Below are 16291 nucleotides of genomic sequence, written 5' to 3'. Positions count from 1 at the left end.
GGTGACATGATAGTGCTCTGTCCAGCATCACAGGGTTCTGGAAATAGTCTGCTATTGTGATTTAGGATCTAGTAGTCCTTGCAGGCTATTCCATATCTACCTAGTTTCACACCCCACCCCCAAACTGTGTGAACTCCTTCTGCACTGGCACTTATGACCCCATATTATGGCATTATAATGGGGGTTGTTATCACCCCCATTGGTTAGTGAGAGCCTGAAAAGACAGCCAGCATTGATGTTGGCATTGATTATAAATTCTGCACAGATCCCCAGGATTCAAACCTGCCCTGCATCTCAAGATCTGCCTAACGGATGACTGCACTGGCCCCTAACCAGAATAGTGCCTGTGTGTGCAAGGGGGTGGGGTAGGGAAATGGCCTCTGCATAAAAGAGTGGGAGTGGCTACTGGGGAAGCCACACCCCTGTGTTTCTGACCACACCATCTGACAGTTTTCCACCTGGGATCCCAGTCATGCACAATACTTCCCTTCAGGCCGGTGCATACCATTGAGGTCCCAGGAGGAGGTCTGGAACTCACCAGTAACACTCCACAGGATCACACTAGCTGTAGTATTTCCTCACTGGCCAGTCCTGGAGGAGCCCTGGTTCAGGGAAGGCTAGGGGGACAATGTCCATTTGGTGAGCTTCAACAGGGACAAAAAGATTAGGAACCCAGGGCTTCCTGGATATGGTAGGAGGGCCAGACTACTGAGAGTTGGAGATAAAGAGAGCCCAGGGCTCAGAGCAGAATTTCCTACTGCACCAGAAGACCCTACCTGGCCACTGACACCAGCCCTTTGTAGTCAGCAGCTCAGCAGCAGGGAATGGCTGCTTCTGGCTCAGCGTGGACCAGAGCATCTCAGTCCTGAGTTTTTCTTTCCACCCTGGCCACCCTGCTCTGTTCCTTCATCCTTCCTTCAATTTCATGAGTTCACGTTGTAAAGGCATCTTTCCCTGGACATTTCCTTCTCTGGTGTTTCCAGAAACATTTGGTCCCTGCAGACTCCTCTCCTGTCCCGACCTCAAGGGAGCCTCCATGCATATCCTGGGCTCCCAGGAGCTGCTCTGCAGGCTGCAGGTGGGAGAAGGCTTCAGTCACAGCCATGTCAGGATCTGTTCCTGGATCTCGTTCCGCAGCACGGGCTCCTCCACCTGATGGGCTGCTCATATATGGAGTAGATGCTTCTCATAGATGGAGTAGATGCTGCTCATAGATGGACTAGATGTTGGGGTGGACTGACTCAAAGTGCTGGATCTGAAACCAGATGACAGCGGAATTGGTCAGCCTGCACTTGGCAGTGTGTCTTCTTCTATTTCTCTTTTAATTTGTCAAAGAGATGGTGGCTTCATTTACAAAGTGTTCACATGCTTGTTCCTTCTGCATATCGATTTGTATTAACCTTGATGTAATTTTTTCCTATTACCTGTCTCTTCATGATTCCCACAGTTGTACAGTTATTGCCCCCTCACTTGTTCCCCATCTTGACCATCCATTGGGTTTCCTTGTGGCCCTGAGGACGAAGGCTCTTCTTAGGTACAGGAGGTGCTTCCCCTTCTGCATACTAGGATCTGTCACCCAGAAAGAGGTGCAGTGTTCCTCACCCCCTGACTGGTGATCTCTGAAGGGAAGCCACACACATAAAATAATAAAAACAATACAGAGGGCCATCCAGGGAGGCACGGCTACCACACCTGAGGACCTGGGTTTGATCCCCGATATCCACAGAAAGGAAGAAGCCGGTCTCTTGAAATTAGTTCTGAGGGTGTCACCAGCCCTTGGTGGAATGCACTCACACACACTCACTCCCCACCACAAAGTAATCTCACACACAAACACTCAAACCACACAAACACTCAAACGAAAACAACAGAAGCGAAACCCACCAGGTTGTGCTCTAAATGTCCTTTTATGACAATTATGGGATAAAGAGTGGTGGGACCACATCCCCATTATCCCTCACCTGCCCACCCACCCCACCCCATCCTATATGCTAATGTTCAGGAGTAGTGTGGGCACATGAAGGATTCTGGCAATAGCTGAGGGAAAAGGGCAAACGAGTCCTCAGAAGGATGGCTTGAGGCAAGACACTATCCTCAGGAATGAGCCCACAGCCTCTGCACCCCAGGCCAACCTGACAACAGTCTGCCCTGTCAGCCATACCCTCCCTGCCCTTCAGTTCTCTTGACTGTTGATTGACTATTGGTAAGGAGGACTTAGGAACTTAGGACAGAGTAGAGGAAGATCTGCAGGCCCAGAGAGACTTCCCCAACTGTCACCTACATGTGTTTCCTTGCCCACATTAAGCAGTTTTCTTCAACTGCTTATTCTGTCTGTGTGAGTTCCAAATTGACCCCTGTCTGGGACCCCTCAAGTCAGACTCACTGAGGCAGCAATAGGTGTGCCTGCAAGAGGAACTTAAATCCAACAAGTTAGGGATGACTCCCTTGGGCGGGGGGTGGGGGAACCCTGACCAGACTCTTATGGAGTTATACACCTTTCAAACAATTGGGGCAAACTGGTAACTAGGCGGGGAAACATAGGCAGGGTAATAATGGTGTTATAAGAAGCTGGTAATTGGTGGAACATTCTGGACTCTCAAGGGAGGTGCATGGGGTTGGGAGTCAGGGAGGGCGAATGGGGTCAAGTGGAGGTCAGTTGAAACTCAGTTGGTAGAATCTCACAGGTAGCTTCTTTTGACAGTTACTCAGGGAATTAACTACTCCCCGGAAGGGAGGGGCCTGTGTGCTTGGAGATATGAGGTAGAACTTTCCCACTGGCCTTATCTTGACCTCCACTCTGTCTGTCTGCCTGTCCCTTGCAGATTTCTCTGCTGCTTTGGGTTACCCTTGAGATTTTGCCTGACTTGTTAGTCTTTGACTATTATGTTCTGCCAGAGAATGTCCCTGGCTGGGAGGAATAGACCTGATCAAGACTTTTATAAACAGACAGTGTGTAGTGTAGGGGCATGATCAGTCTGGTTTTCATGCTTAAACTCTAAACTTACAGAGAAGTTGGCTCTTTGTGCTGGGATCCCAGGCAGTTGGACAGCACAAAGCTGCAGGAAGATCAGCACATTCAGGGTCTGTGTCTTAAGAATTTATTCTGTATTTTCAGGACATGGAGTAGAGGACAATGACCATGTCTCTGATACAAATGAGGGTTCCCTAGCCAGGCATCTTGGCACACACATTTAATCCTGGCACTCAGGATGCACAGGCAGGTGCCTCTGAATTTGAAGCCAGCCTGATCCACACAGGGATCCAGGACAGCCAGGGAGGAAAACCCCTGTTTTGAGAACCACTGCACCCTCACTCCTCAAAAGGATTTCGCAGAATTTGATTTCCCAGTATATGAAGGCCATGTGATCTACCCATGGCCCATGGACTGACACTGAGGCCCATGATCCCTGAGGATGCTTGTCCCACCACTGCTTGGTCACCCCTGACAGAGTTTTGCATTCAGCCCAGCAGTCATCTGCAGCCTCTGATGATTTTTGTCCACAGCTGCTGGGGAATCTGTGGGGATCATTTTGTCTCTGTGTTCATCAGCAGGGCTGCTGTGTCCTTGGATTGGATCCTCTTCTTGCAGCCTCAGTAGTTCCAGCTCACGGGATGATCCTGGTTTCCAATTCTTCCCTGAAAATCAGGTAGAAATTTCAATATTGTAAACCATGAACATTTCCTGCAGAAGGATAGTATAAGATAGAATGATTTGCCCCATCCACAAGTGCAGCTTGTGCTTATATCAAGTGAGTTTTCAGTCCTTTGGTTGAACATTTTGGGGGTTGAGTAATTATTGACATAAATCTGACTGGTAAATTGGAAGCCTCTAGAGTTTTGAATTTGCTGGGTTTCTGCTGATTGGTGACAGCTACCCACAGGGGGCACAAGGGTGGGAACATAAAAGCCATTCAGAGGCAGACAAATGGAACTGAAAAAAAAAATGGTTTGCAAATCCAATGAGGAGGGGAGACTGCATACTGGAGTGGAGCCAGCATTAGTTTGCATTGTGCTTTTAAATTTTTTACCTTAATTTTTCATCGGATATTTTACGTATCTACATTTCAAATGTTAACCCATTTTCCACCCCTATCATTCCCCTCCCTCTCCTCCTGCTTCTATGAAGGTGCTCCAACTCCCAACCACCCACTCCCACACCAACACCCTGGAATTTTTCTTCACAGGAACAAGGACTTCTCCTCCTAATGATGACAGGCAGTGCCATCCTTTGCTACATAGCAGTCTTGGGCCATGGAACCCTCTATGTGTGCTTTTGCATTGGTGGTTTAGTCCCTGGGAGCTCTGGTGGGGGTGGGGTCTGTTTGGTTGATGTTGTTCTTCCTATGGGGTTGCAAAAACCTTCAGCCCCTTCAATCCTTTCTCTGACTCCTCCATTGACTCAGTACAATGGTTGGCTTCAGGCATCCTCCTCTGTGTCAGTAAGGCTCTGGCAGAGCCTCTCAGGAGACATGCACATCAGGCTCCTGTCACCAAGCACCTTTTGGCATCAGCAATAGTGATTGGGTTTGGTGTCTGATAAGGGATGGATCCCCAGGGCTGCAGACTCTGGGTGACCTTTCCTTCAATCCCTGCTCCACTCTTTGTCCCTCTATTTCCTCCCATGAGTATTTTGTCCTCCTTCTAATAAGGACTGAAGCATCCACATTTTAGTCTTCCTTCTTCTTAGATGACTTTAATTTTTAATCCAGTTCTTAGTATCTGTGTGACCTGGGACAAGCTGCTGAACAAAGGGCCTCTTCATCCCGCAGTGAAGTCCAGGGTCACAGCACCACATCCCTAGTGCCTAGCAAACAGGAGCATCTGATAACCAATGCCAACCAAATGCCAGCAAGGACATCCTCCAGCTTGGTGGCTGTGAGAACTAAGTGAATATTTTAAAAACACCTGTAGGACCATGGCATTTACTACTATCTACTCCAGCCTCCCAGGGAAGGACAATATTGCTTCTCCAGGAGAACCTGCTAATTTCAGAAAAAAGGGGTCCTCTGAGAATATAGAGAATTAGATGTGGCCCCCCTAACCACATCTAATGTGTGTGTGTGTGTGTGTGTGTGTGTGTGTGTGTTTAAATTTTCTATCTTCAAGTCTTCTATTGAATTTCATTATAATTCTATACCCATTATCACAAAGAACCACCTCCTGTTTAACTTTCCTTATTCCCAACATTTTTTGGTAATAGGAGCACTGGGAATTAAAGGAGTACATCTTTATTTGAGGCAGTGCTCTACCACTGAGCTTTATCTGGAAACCCCTTTGACTATTGTGAGATTAAGGTGTCACAAAGTTTCACAAACTGCCCTTGGCATCTTCCATCCTCTGACCTCTGACCCCCAAGTAGCTGAGGTTACAGACCTGTGGCACGAGGCTCAGCTTCCTTCCTCAGTTCTACTGACCTTCTATGCTTGCATCATTAGATATAAAGTCTGTACCAACTACTCTTCTTCTCGAACCACACTTAAGCCTACTTACACACTATACTTTAACACTTGGAAGACTAAGACAGGAGCATCAGAGTTCAAAGCCAGCCTGTTCTGAAGAGTTTGGGACCAAACCTCAACTACAAAAGCCTCTCTGGAATTTTTAAAAGTACAATTAATGATATGAAACCAAAGAATTACTTTGGCAACCCCCGTAGAAAAGGTACATTAACTGTTCGTTCCTATCATCCGATCTGAAACTAAAAATGTCAGGATCAGAAAACAAAACTCTGGTAACTTGAGTTCTTCTGTAGTCTTAGTCTCCTCTTGCGAACTAACAAGGCAGAACTTCCCTCATGTCCTGTCCGAAACTGCTCAGTAACACAGAGCTGGGAAAGAAGTAAAGACCATAGACTAATCCAGCAATAGCGACTCCTGAAAACTGAAGCACTCGCTGAACGCCTATGGTGATGCTAGATTAGTCACTTTATTCTCCGTAACGAATCCAAGGACAGAAGTAAACTGTGGCCTGGAATGCTGGGGATTGGACACTGATAGCGGGCAGAGGCGGGAGCTAGGACGCGCCTCCCTCCACAGTCAGCTTGGCCCCACGACTCCACCCTAGCCTGAGCTCTGAGAGCAGGCGCCACATCCGGTCCCCGTTTCCCGCGCCGACTGCTGCGCGGGCCAGACCGCGGCCGGGAACCGGGCTTGGCGGGACTGGGCTCAGCGAAGGCCAGGCGGCAGCGGGTCGCAAGTGGCACCTCCTGTCCAAGTGTCTGGCTTGCTGCTTCTCTGGCTACCAGAGTCAGGCTCGCTTCTGCTACCAGTGACTGCCACTGTGTCCTCGTCAGGTCGCTGCCCCTTTTGCCACTGTGCGGTCCGTTCTGCCGCTACAGCCGCTTCCAGAGGGACAAAAGTTACAGACTGGCAGATAGCACAAGCTGCCACGTGCCTGGTTGGTAATTATTATGTGCAACGCGTTCACATAAAATAAATCTTAAAAAACAAAAATATATATTTGAAAATAACAAGAAGGGGGCCTGGGCGACCTCTCTTACTCTTGTAAGGACGCATTTCTAACACAGTGACAAAATGCCTGAGAATTCAACTTGCAGTCAACTTTTCCACCCCACATACCCTTCACCACCATTGCACACTGTCCTCAGCACGCCCCTGTTCCTTTCCTTTGTCTCCCTTAGATGTGGAAGAAAATATAAAAGGGCTACCTACCCAGTACAGCCAGAGGGCTGCAGCTCCCAAGACTCCTGTGCCAGCCACAATGGCTGCAGTCTCCCAAAGCCTAGGACTGGAAGAGGACCAAAGAATTCTAAGCCTGAAGGGAGAAATGTCCTAAGGGCAGAAAGAAAAATCAAGTTAGGAAAGCATCCCTTGATCACGGAGAAGGAAGTTCTTAAAGCCAAGGCAGAGTACAGGGAAAGAAGGAGCAGGTGTCTGCTTTATCAGAGGGGACAGTGGAGACCACCATGATCACTCAGTATCCTATCTATTGCATAGACCTCCCCACAAAGTCTTTCATACAGCAGTTTGCAATTGAACACTAAACAGATGGCTTTTAAAATAGACAAGGAGGTACGTGGTACCCTAAAAGATTGACCTTAGAGGATCACCCATCTTACTAAGGGTGCCCAAGGTATAGGAAGGGAGGGTCCTGCAATGCGGTTCAGATCTCCAGGACAAGAAAAGGCAAGGGTATGAGAGCTGAGCCCTGCTACTAAGGGTGATTGCAGAAAAGAAATGCTGGTCTCCACTAGGAAAAATTCACTTGAGAACTTAACTGGATGGGACTTTGAGCTGTCCCCTCCCCAAACTCTCTTGTCCTGGCTTTCCCACCAATATAGACCCCAGGTCTGCTTACCAAGAAGAAGATGCTCTGCTCCATGGTGAACTCTAGATCTTCTAACCTGCTCTAGACCAGCTCTTGAAAACAGGTTCCGTCCACGACCATCGCTCCCGCGTGCTTCTTCGCGGTGAGCCCGAGTTATGTAGCCTCACCTCCCTGCGAAGGCGGGACAGAGTTTGACTCACCCCTCATCAGCCAAAGGCGGATCCTGGGACTCCTGGGCGGGACTCCTGGGAGGGCCTCTGGTTCTCCGCCCTCTCCCTCTGCTATCCCTGCACTTCCCTCCCGCCCCTGGCTGTCCCGTCGCCCTAGCCTGGCCCCAGGTGGACCGCTTCTTCCTGGGCGAGCTGTGCTGGCCCTTCTGCTGCCTTTTTTGTCCCAGCCGCACCGCCGCCAAGCTGGCCTTCTTGACACCCGAACCCACCTACACAGTTCTGGCTCCCGAGGAGCGTGCGCCCACACCCGCTGCGGCCCCTGCATCTGCCCAGGCGGCGGCGCAGCCCTCTCCGGCCTAGGAGGGTGCGGCCCCCGGTGTGTGCAGCCTGCACCTGAGCGATCTCGCCAACTGGCAGTACTCGCAGCGGGAACTGCAGTGTCGCTCTTGGTCACTGACAACCGTCTGGGCGGAATGTTCCTGCGCTGGGCGACCTCCCGCCCCTACACGCTGCTCTTCTCAAACCGCAAAGGACTTGGGCCGGATGTGTAGCTTCTAAATTTGCATGGGCTCGCGCATCAGCTGCAACATCTTCTCTTACGACTATTGGGCCTATGGTATGAACTCCCGGCAAGCCCTCTGAAGAGAATCTCTAAACTGAAGATCGACGCTGCATGGCAGGCGCTGTACACCCGGTATGGCGTTAATCCTGAGAACATTATCCTCTATGGACCTGGCCTCGCGGTAAGAGTGTGCAGCCATCATCCTCCATTCCCCTCTGATGTCTGGATTGCGTGTTGCTTTTCCGGATACCAGGAAAGCATACTGCCTTGATGCTTTCCCCAGCATTGACAAGATATCTAAAGTCACTTCTCCTGTGTTGGTAATTCACGGTACCGAGGTTGAGGTCATCGATTTCTCCCAAGGCTTGGTGATATATGAGCGCTGTCCCCGTGCTGTTGAGCCCCTGTGGGTTGAGGGGGCTGGGCACAATGATTTAGAGCTCTAAGTACAGTACCTAGAACGACTAAAACAGTTCATATCTCAGGAGCTTCCCAATTCCTGAAGAGGGCGGCCGGCCGACCTTACCTCATTACTGTGAAGCCAGGATCCTCGTTTGCACACGCTTTGACTGGATTTAACAGCGATCCCTAATAACCACAGAGAAGGGCACAGCCTTTGGGTGTTCTCCTTAAAGAGCTAACAGGTTGTCCTTTGTACCTAATCTCCACCTTCCAGTAGGCTGAGCCGCTGTATTCTCAGCTGCAAGACCTTGCAGGAGTGGGAACCGGAGCTGACCTTGAGGACTGTTTCCCAGGGCTGTAGACTACAGTGTGATCAAGTCTGTCTCCCTCGCTGTCACCTCTGATTCCCCCACCCACCGGTGCAGGATCACCATCTCACCCACGTGACCTGAGGCGCTTTAAGCCCTGGTGCCAAGGGTGAGATTCCTTTGTGAAACTATGGTAGTGTAACGGGCAAACTGTGAGAAATCCTCCATTCACTCCTGTTAACCCACCAGTCTTCTCCCACACATGAAAAATGGTTTCCTGGAACTATAACTAACAGCTTCATCAGCTGTTACCATTTAAATACAACTGGAATATTCTTTCCCCCCTCCCTCGGAGCTGAGGACCGAACCCAGGGCCTTGTGCTTGCTAGGCAAGCGCTCTACCACTGAGCTACATCCCTAACCCCAACTGAAATAGTCTTAAACAGCAGGAAACTGGGGTATTTTTTAAGTGTAAATTTATTTCTTGCCAAGAGTTTTAATATTTTGATGTTCTGGTCTACTAGAGCCTGGCCAGCTGTCCTTCTCTAAAGTCCTCCTTGTCGGCTTTCTTAAAGCCCTGTACACATTTGCAAGTACATTGTGCACAGATTTCTTTTGTCAGGCTATAACAACAGCCTGCAGGTTCCTTGTTTGTATCATAAATGATTGAATACATTTTGTTAATATGTTTTTATTCCTATGTTATTGCTATTAAAATTTTTATGACATTTCCAACACAAAAATTCCAAGTTTCTGCATTGAAGAATTTAGGTAATTAAATTACCCAAAGCTGATCTCTTAGCTGAGGAGGTATTCGGGTTTTGACACTGGGCTGTGCCAGGTGAACAACCGAAAGGAGATGGTGAATCACTACACTGCTTGTATTGGTTTCGGGGTTGGGTTTGGGGTTCTTTGTTCCTATTTTCGTTTTCTTTTTTCAATTTTAGAAGCCTTAAATGTACTGTAAGCGTCAGATCCTTGTACAACTGGATTGCGTTGGTTAACAGTTTGTGTGTCGTTGCCTGGTGGCACAACGGTTGGTAATGGAATAAAGGAAGCATGGATCAGAAAAAAAGAAAGAAAGAAAGAAAGAAAGAAAGAAAGAAAGAAAGAAAGAAAGAAAGAAAGAAAGTAGGAAAGAAAGGAAGGAAGAAAACAGGTCCCGGGGATCCTTGCAGATCACTTGTGCTGCACCAAGTGCTGTCTGTGACTGACTGTTTAGTGACTAATGTGACTCCAGCAAGCTTGATTTGTAACTCATTAAAATGTGTGACTTGGTGTAGGACAATCACAGTGACTGCTGAAAAATGAGCATAGAAATATTCAAGAGCTCATTGGTTGGTCACCAGGTCTCGGACAAGGCTCTTTAACCTCCTCTGCTTCTTCCTCTAACTTTGTGGTTTGTGATTCTAAGATTGAAAGTGCTGGAGGCTCAGGGGCTACTGCAAACCTTCCCTTGCTCACTGAGTTGAGCTAGGGGGGCCATTCCTGGTGCTGAGTTGGGCAGGCATGCCACATCCCCAGGGCATGCCGATTTGTGTGGGCAAGAATGACCCTCACCTCCAATCGTGAGAACTCACCTAACCCTAGATCATCTTACAATGGCTTCAACCAACATTTTTGTTCTGATTGACTAATTACACCCTATGGTAAAGGCAGGTGCCCCTGGTAAACATAGATCTTGGTCTCCAGTGACTGAATAAAAACTCCTACAGCTCTAGAGGAAAACATATATGGAGTTGGAAGATAAGTTTAGTGGTTTAGATTAGAAAGCACTTGTCACCAATGCTATCCCTGAGACCAACACAGTGAAAGGAGAGAACCAGGTTCTGCAAGTCTCCCTTGGACCTCCTCATCTGTGCTGCAGTGATAAGAGGGCTGGGAACACATGCAAAAGGACAGACAGACTGACTGACAGACAGACAGGCTGACTGACTGACTGACAGACAGACGGACAGACAGATACGCGCACACACTCACACACACAAATTCACACATGCATGCCTGTACGCACACATGCCCATGCACGTACAGTAATGTAATAAAATTTAAACACCAGAGTTTAGGGTCATATTATAGGAAGGGAAAGAAAATAGGAAAGAGAGAGGAGATGAAGAAATAAGATTTTCCTGTAGGTCTCTTCTCAATTCCAGATTAGGAAAGGTGTGGAGAGAGGGCGACATGCCAGTGCTCTCTGCAGCATCACAGGGTCTGGACAAGTCTGCTGTTGAGGTCTGGGATGGAGTAGCCCTAGCAGGCTCTTCCCCACCTCCCTAGTCTCATGCCCCACCCCCACCCTCGGTGAAGTCCTTCTGCACTGACACTGGTGACAAGTTTCCAGTTATCACCCCCATTGGATAGTGAGATCCTGGAAATCCTGAAAAACAGCCAGTGTTGTCCCTGCTGGCATTGGTCATGAAGTCTGCACAGAACCTCAGGAATCAAACCTGCCCTGCATCTCTAGATCTTAATAACTGGTCTGTCCCCTAACCAGAATAGCACACGCACCACAGTGGCAGCAGGAGAGTGGTTTCTCTAGTGAGGGGATGTGACTTCTCCACGCTGATTTAGGTCACCTCCTACCTATCTGCAACCAGGACAGAGAGAAGGTTAAAAAGAGGGGTAACCTCATCTAATCCCATCTCTGTGGATCAACAGAACCTCTCTCCAATGTATGTTCAGCACCTGCACACACCAGGACAAGACTCACATCAGAGACGGTGTTGGTGTCCACAAGAGAAACCCTGCATCCCTTGCAGGGGCTCAGACGCCACAACTCACCTCCAGCTTTTGGTCCACCTATTATGTTCTGATAGTAATGACCACAGAGAGAGTGTCCCTGGCTAGGAGGTGCGACCACACCCTGCCCACCCATCACCCATCAACCACACCTATCTATAGTAACAGGCAAGAGTAGTGTGGGGCATGGAAGTCAGTCTGGTGAGGGGAACTGAAAAATGCCGGATTCCATGCTTAAACTCCAGCACTCCACAAGTGGTACAGGTGATGTCCCTGATTCATTGCAGTTAGCTCTTTGTGCTGGGATCCCAAGCAGTTGGGTAGCACAAAGCTTCAGGAGCTCAGCTGCTTTGGAGGATTTCCAGGCTACTGGGAATGGGTCTGGGAACTTGGTAAATACAGGGGAGAAAGGGAATCACCTGGAGAGAGAGAAAGGAGGAAATCAGACCCTAACTTGTATCCTTATGAGAGGAAGGCAGGAGGTCAAAGGATAGAAAGTAGAGAGTGGGAGAGTCAGACTAGGAAAGGAACCAAAGATTTGGAGATGACCAACCCACTCTCCTACAGGTCACTCTGGTCCCCTCCACTCTGCCCCCCTACACTCTGCTCTCCTCCCCTCTGCTCCCCTCTACCCTCTCTTCCTGTCTCAATTGTGCTTCCTTCCACTCTGGTCCCCTCCACCCTGGTCTCTTCTACTGTGGCCCCTCCACTCTCCTGCCCTCCTCTCTGCTCCACTGAACTCTAGTGCCCAAGAGTTGGCCCACTCCACTCTCCTGCCCTTCACTCTTCTCTCCTCCACTCTGCTCCCCTCCTGTCTGTGTCCTTCTCTCTGACCTCCAGTCTTTCTCTTCGTGTCCCTTCTATGTCTTCTTATTCTCCAACTCCTCCCCTCCCACACAAACAGAGCTGCCAGCACATTCAGGTGTCTTAAGAATTTATTCTGCATTTTCAGGACATGGAGTAGAGGACAATCACCATGTCTCTGATAAAAATGAGGGTTCCCTAGCCAGGCATCTTGGCACACACATTTAATCCTGGCACTCAGGATGCACAGGCAGGTGCCTCTGAATTTGAAGCCAGCCTGATCCACCCAGGGAGTCCAGGACAGCCAGGGAGAAAAACCCTGTTTGGAGAACCACCGCACCCTCACTCCTCAAAAGGAAACTTTCCTGCATCTCATTTCCCAGTATATGAAGACCATCTGATCTACCCATGGCCCATGGACTGACACTGAGGCCCATGATCCCTGAGGATGCTTGTCCCACCACTGCTTGGTCACCCTGACAGAGTTTTGCATTCAGCCCAGCAGTCATCTTCAGCCTCTGATGATTTTGTCCACAGCTGCTGGGGAATCTGTGGGGATCATTTAGTCTCTGTGTTCATCAGCAGGGCTGCTGTGCCCTTGGATTGGATCCTCTTCTGGCAGCCTCAGTAGTTCCAGCTCATGGGATGATCCTGGTTTCCAATTCTCCCCTGAAAATCAGGAAGAAATTTTAATATTGTAAACCATGAACATTTCCTGCAGAAGGATAGAATAAGATAGAATGATTTGCCCCATCCACAAGTGCAGCTTGTGCTTATATCAAGTGAGTTTTCAGTCCTTTGGGTGGACATTTTGGGGGTTGAGTAATTATTGACATAAATCTGACTGGTAAATTGGAAGACTCTAGAGTTTTGAATTTGCTGGGTTTCTGCTGATTGGTGACAGCTACCCACAGGGGGCAAAAGGGTGGGAAAAAAAAAGCCATACAGAGGCAGAAAAATGGAACTGAAAAAAAAAAAAAAACATGGTTTGCAGATCCAATGAAGAGGGGAGACTGCATACTTGTTTGGATTGTGTTTTTAAATTTTTTACCTTAATTTTTCATTGGATATTTTACGTACTTACATTTCAAATGTTAACCTATTTTCCACCCCAATCAGTCCCCTCCCTCTCCTCCTGCTTCTATGAAGGTGCTCCAACTCCCATCCACCAACTCTCACATCAACACCTTGGAATTTTTCTTCACAGGAACAAGGACTTATCCTCCTAATGACAACAGGCAGTGCCATCCTTTGCTACATAGGAGTCTTGGGCCATGGGACCCTCTATGTGTGCTTTTGCATTGGTGGTTTAGTCCCTAGGAGCTCTGGTGTGGGGGAGGGGTCTGTTTGGTTGGTTTTGTTCTTCCTATGGGGTTGCAAATCCTTCAGCTCCTTCAATCCTTTCTCCATTGGCTCCTCCATTGACTCAGTACAATGGTTGGCTTCAGGCATCCTCCTCTGTGTCAGTAAGGCTCTGGCAGAGCCTCTCAGGAGACATGCACTTCAGGCTCCTGTCACCAAGCACGTTTTGGCATCAGCAATAGTGACTGGGTTTGGTGTCTGCATAAGGGATGGATCCCCAGGGCTGCAGACTCTGGATGACCTTTCCTTCAATCCCTGCTCCACTCTTTTTCCCTCTATTTCCTCCCATGATTATTTTGTTCTCCTTCTAAGCAGCACTGAAGCATCCACATTTCAGTCTTCCTTCTTCTTAGATGACCTTAATTTTTAATCCAGTTCTTAGTATCTGTGTGACCTGGGACAAGCTACTGAACAAAGTGCCCACTGCTCTTGGGCCCCTTCATCCCACAGTGAAGTCCAGGGTCACAGCACCACATCCCTAGTGCCTAGCACACAGGAGCATCTGATAACCACTCCCAACCAAATGCCAGCAAGGACATCCTTCAGCTTGGCGGCTGTGAGAACTAAGTGAAGAGTTTAAAACCACCTGTAGGACCATGGCATTTACTACTATCTACTCCAGCCTCCCAGGGAAGGACAATATTGCTTCTCAAGAACAGCAAGCTAATTTCTGAGTTACAGGACCCACTGAGGATGCACCATTAAATTCTGCCCAAGCCTAGTGGGGTCATGCCTGCCATGCTAGCTGTTGGGAAGCTACAGCAAGAAAACCACAAATACCAGGCCAACATTATTGGAGTGTGTAGGATTAGTGTGTCACCAAAACAACTGTTACATGTGTGTGTAAATTTTCTAGCTTCAAGTCTTATATTGAATTTTCTTGTAATTCTATACCCATTATCACAAAGAACCACCTCCTGTTTAACTTTCCTTATTTCCAACATTCCAACGAGGAATTAAAGGAGTCCTTCTTTACATGAGGCAGTGCTCTACCACGGATCTATATCTGGAAACCCCTTTGACTATTTTGAGAATAAGGTGTCACAAAGTTTCACAAACTGCCCTTGGCATATTCCATCCTCTGACCTGTGAGCCCCAAGTAGCTGAGGTTACAGCCTGTAGTAGCAGGCTCAGCTTCCTTCCTCAGTTCTACTGACCTTCTATGCTTGTGTCATTAGATATAAAGTCTGTACCTACTACTCTTCATCTGGAACCCCACTTCAGCCTACTCACACACCTATACTTTTAACACTTGGAAGACTAAGACAGGGGCATCAGAGTTCAATGTCATCCTGTTCTGTAGATTTTGAGACCATAACTGAACTACAAGAACCTATTTGGAATTTTAAAAGTACAATTAAAGAAATGAAACCAAAGAATACTTTGGCAACCCTCGTAGAAAAGGTACATTATCCTATCATCCGCTCTGAAACTAAAAATGTCAAGATAGTAAACAAAGCCCTGATAATGTGAGTTCTTCTGTAGTCTTAGTCTCCTCTTGCGAACTAACAAGGTTGAACTTCTCTCATGTCCTGTCTGAAACTGCTCAGTAACACAGAGCTGGGAAAGGCGTTAAAGACCATAGACAAATCCAGCAATAGCGCTCCCAAAAACTGAAGCAGTCTCTGAATGTCTATGGTGACGATGGTAGATTGGTCACTTTATTCTTCCTGAGACAAATTCCAGGACAAAGTGAACTGTGGCCTTTTTTTTTATCGATATTTATGACGATTTCTTGGGGCTCATCTGGGGACACTGAGCAATGACAGGGCAGTGGCGGGAGCGAGGACGCCTCTCTCCAGAAAGTCCTTGGCCTGCCAGAACTCCAAGCCAGCCTGAGCTCCGATGAACCAGGCCTGACAGCCGGTCCCCGTTTCAGCTCAGAAGGAGCAGCTCAAGACCATCAGCTGGGCGGGGCCCAGACCCAGGAATGGGGCGGGAACCCAGGCCCCCCCAGGGACTGGGCTCAGCCAGCACGGGCAGGCCGGCAGCAGGGCCAAGCCAGGCACCTCTGTCCAAGTGTCTGGCTTGCTGCTTCTGGCCTTCTCAGGGGTGTTCGCCAGGCTGCCCTACCAGGAGACGGACACTGCGCACGTCCGGGCGCCGCCCCGGCTTCCCCGCCACTGTGGCCGTTCTGCCGAGCCCAGCCCCTTCCAGAGGACAAAAGTTACAGACCCCCGGCAGATAGGGCAAGTCGCCACCCGTCCTGGTCATTAGGGCAACGCGTTCGCCGGCGGGCTTAAAAACAAAAATCGGAAAATAACAAGCACGGGCCAAGCGACCCCTTCTTACCTTGGGGACGCATTTCTGCCAGGACAAATGCCGGCGGAATTCAACTGGGTCAACTTTCCCGGCGGTCGCCAGGTCGGGCGTCACCACCATTGCACACTGTCCTCAGCACGCCCCTGATCCTTTCTTTTCTCCCTTAGATGTTGAAGAAAATATAAGAGGGCTACCTACCCAGCACAGCCAAAGGCCTGCAGCTCCCAACACTCCTGTGCCAGCCACAATGGCTGCAGTCTCCCAAAGCCTAGGACTGGAAGAGGACCAAAGAATTCTCAGTCTGAAGGGAGAAATATCCTAAGGGCAGAAAGAAAAAATCAAGAGTTAGGAAAGCATCCCTTGCTTTGCAGAGAAGTTCTTAAAACCAAGGCAGA

General features: G+C 48.7%; 1 pseudogene; it reads left to right on the top strand.

Annotated features, from left to right (window-relative positions):
- Nucleotides 1-628: 628 nt before the first annotated feature.
- On the top strand, nt 629-8522 carry LOC116887600 (annotated as a pseudogene).
- Nucleotides 8523-16291: the final 7769 nt, after the last annotated feature.

Source organism: Rattus rattus, chromosome 18, assembly GCF_011064425.1.
Source record: "Rattus rattus isolate New Zealand chromosome 18, Rrattus_CSIRO_v1, whole genome shotgun sequence".
Taxonomy (NCBI): domain Eukaryota; kingdom Metazoa; phylum Chordata; class Mammalia; order Rodentia; family Muridae; genus Rattus; species Rattus rattus.
The sequence above is the reverse complement of the archived record's forward strand: the minus strand, read 5'-3'. Positions and strand labels throughout refer to the sequence as shown.